The 3,566-nt window shown below is 44.2% G+C and overlaps 1 long non-coding RNA gene across 1 annotated transcript; it reads left to right on the top strand.

The window, feature by feature from the left end:
* The first annotated feature begins 2,525 nt into the window (after positions 1 to 2,525).
* On the top strand, positions 2,526 to 3,390 carry LOC135529142 (uncharacterized). The gene is made up of 3 exons (XR_010453660.1): positions 2,526 to 2,573; positions 2,743 to 2,830; positions 2,960 to 3,390. It is a non-coding gene; the product is annotated as an uncharacterized LOC135529142 (long non-coding RNA).
* The last annotated feature ends 176 nt before the right edge of the window (positions 3,391 to 3,566 follow it).

Genomic DNA, 3,566 nt, shown 5'->3' with positions numbered 1-3,566 from the left:
CTGTACACTGTTGGAGAAAAAGGATCAGACTTCTCTATTGAGATACAACAATTTGTAGAGGGTGTTCTGGTTCAGCTTGGGGATATCTCCCATTCCAGGGCCTCATCACCAATAGTATATGAGTTCCCCTGTCAAATTGAGGACAGCAGAAGTAAGGCCACAGCTTCTTTGACCAGTCTGTTAGATTGCATGAAAAAACTCTCAAGTGAGGAATTCAAGAGAGACACCACTCAAGCAGTGAGTGAATTCCTAGTTAAAAAGTCCAACAGTAGCTTAACTAGTGTACAGCCTGCGTATTCTGTAGCATCCAGGTCTTGTTCCGTTCAAAACCAGAGCACCTTGTCAAAGGATATTTGTGCGGATTCTGCTGCCTTTGGCATCATTGACACATTTGTGGAAGACCTGCAGAGCTTGGCGCAACCTTCAGAAGTAGAGGAGAGAGAACCTGACCTCCAGGAAAATGCACAAAAGCGAAAGAGCAGGATCTGGTCTGCTACCACTAGTTTATATAACAATATTAAGAAGACATTAAAGGGCTTCACCATTCACCGCGGAGGTCAGACGTGCAGAGAAGAATGTCTAGCCATACACCCACAGAGGACTCTGGACATCTTGTGACTGAGGAGTACCTTGGTTTGGCAAGCCAGAACTTGACGCAAGCTGGTAAGAGTGTGCCTCACTTGCCCAGTTTGAACCAGGAAGTGACTCTACACATGGGTGTCAGCGGGAGTTCAAAACTTCTCTGGACTGAAACAGACGAGGGTCTAATGAACAATAGTACCAAACAGGTCATTTCAACAATCTTGACCTCATGCGAGGATCAGACATCAAATGCACCTTGCTTCTCCACAGTAGGAAAGAAAATATCTGATATGTCCCTTGAGGTCAACATGTTGGTAGGTGGTGTTCTGTCTCAGCTGAAGGACATCTCCTTGTCAAGGTCCCCAACACCATGTGAAGACATGTTTGAACGTCTCCAAGATTCTACTGAGCGAACCTCTCCAGTAAGTCTAGATTGCAGCACGGCTGCCTCCAAAGGCATTGCATCTTCCCACAGTCTTTCAACAAAGAGCCTCCAAAAACTTTCTAGTCATGAGTTCCAAACCAAAGCTGAGAAAGGAGTGAGTGAGGTCCTCTCTAGATCATTTAACATTGTGGAGGAAGGTACAACAGATAAGTACCTCCAGTCTGTATCTACATCCACCACATCTTCTGATATTATACAAACCATAGTGAAAGATCTGCAGGAGCTCACCCAGACCACCCAATCATCTGACATGGTATCTGGAACCTCCCTGCTCACCACTGGACAGGTTTCTGAGAAAAGAATCTGGTCTGTTGCTCGTAACATCTACTACAGTCTGCAAAGTAAGATTACGGAGTTTCTCAGAAAAGATCTTCAAATGTCAGACACAACACTTGGTTCAATCCAAATATTTACATATCAAAGCAGTCCTGCTTCACAAAGAGCAAGTCTCGGCCATCTTGAGGTCAACCAGAGCAGTGTTACACCTGGTGGAAACGATGCCTGTGTGGACATTCCGCACAAATTACTACCTAAAACCACTAAGCTCTCAGGATCCATGCTGGAGGATATTGGCACGATCCGTTGTAGGAGTGCTGACAGCCAAAACACAAGAAATACCTCTTCTTCACGCTCCTCCATCCCTCTAACACCTACTTCAAAATCAAAGCAGTCAGAATGGGACTTCACCTTGCCCGGTACTCCCATCCCCACTGAATTACCTGCTCAGAGTGACTTTCCCATTGTAAGAAACATGATCATTCAGGACTTGTTTCACACAGAGAACTTACTTCCCCCATCCTTTGTGGACAAAGTCAGGCAAGCTGCCGGGGTGGTAGTGGACGAAATGGTGGAAAGTGTTGAGAACACACAGGAAGATGGAAAAGTTGCTTCTCATCCTGACAACCTCCGATCTGCTGTTAGGAAATTGAGAAAAATAATTTCCACTGGGACCATCCACATTTTCAGCCATGAATTTGTGGATAAAGTGATAGCCCTTCAGGACAGCCACAGCACTCCACAGGTCTTAACATTGGAAGCAGCCAGAAGTGCTTCAGACTCCATTCTTTCAAGGCTGAAATGGGGAAAGGAACAATGTGCCATATCCAGGAAGCTCTCCTCTCAGCTTCTCCAGATATTTGCTGAAGAGACAGTGAAGGGCTTCCTAAAACAGTGGTTAGATGAGTATGAAAATATCAACATTGATGTTTCAGTCCAGAATGAACCAAGCACCTCTACTTGCATGGTCTTTCCTATCCAGCTCAATCAGAGCAAGCCAGAGGATAGTGACACAATGAATCAGCTCACGAAGGTCATGGTCAACAAAATGATGGATGCCTTATCAGTTGGCTCAAGTCATCAAATGATCACCAAAGCCAATGCCAAATGTTCTTTTGAGTCCGGTACCAGCATGGCCACCAGTGACATTGTAGAAGGGATGTTGGATTTGGTAAGGGATAGCACCAGCAGTACTGGAGAGCAGATCCCCATCTTCAAGTCCAAGAAAAGCAAGAAAACCATGTTCAGCAAGATATGCTTTCACACAAAGGTATAGTACAAGTACAGATTTTTCATGAATAACACTGCTTTTGAATGTATGAGATATTATTTGTTTATATAATTCAGTATTTTAGCATTGTATTGCCCTTTTGCAGTTGACATACTTTACTTTAAGATATATAACAGTTTGTTTTAATGTGCCTTTTCCCACCAAACAGGGTTCCAAGAAAGTTAGAAAGGACCACTGTCCTCAAAAGTCTATGGAGTACCAGCCTCAGAACACTTCCCCTACTGTGTACTTTACAGGTAAGCCCTGCTGCTGCTCATTCAAGACTAAGATATTATTACTTTAGCGTTCAACTAATTCATTTGGAAAGACATTGCACTCTGCTCTGAATTGTTACCCATGACATACTGGATGGTCTTTCTTTGCAGAGTCGAGGACAAATTCTCATGGCTCCTTTGCTCCAGAGGGAAATGACATCGCATATTCCTTCCCACCTGAAGAGAAGAGTCACAAACCCTCCCTTTTCACCAGAATGTATAGAGCCATCACTAGAAGCTTCTCCAACCCAAGATAATTTTCCTCATTAAATGAGATTGCATTCATTTGTTGTCATATGTTGACTGTTTTGCGAGCACAGACTGTAATATGTTCTGCGATTCATCCACATGCATTGAGGAGTATACCACCTCAGTCACAGGCTACATCAATAAGTGGATCGACAACGTCGTGCCCACAGTGACCGTATGTACATATCCCCGACAGAAGCCATGGATTACAGGCATCATCCACACCGCGCTAAAGGCTAGAGCTGCTTCTTTCAAGGAGCGGGACACTAATCCAGACACTTATATGAAATCCTGCTATGCCCTCAGACTAACCATCAAACAGGCAAAGTGGTTGGTTAGGTCAGGGTGTGACTAGGGTGGGCAATCTAGGTGATCTATTTCTTTGTTTGGACTGGTATGGTTCCCAATCAGAGGCAGCTGTCTATCGTTGTCTCTGATTGGGGATCATACTTATGAACATTATGTTTGT

Source organism: Oncorhynchus masou, unplaced genomic scaffold, assembly GCF_036934945.1.
Source record: "Oncorhynchus masou masou isolate Uvic2021 unplaced genomic scaffold, UVic_Omas_1.1 unplaced_scaffold_1104, whole genome shotgun sequence".
In the NCBI taxonomy this organism is placed as follows: Eukaryota; Metazoa; Chordata; class Actinopteri; order Salmoniformes; family Salmonidae; genus Oncorhynchus; species Oncorhynchus masou.
Note: the sequence above shows the minus strand (reverse complement) of the source record. Positions and strands in the feature narration are given on the sequence as shown.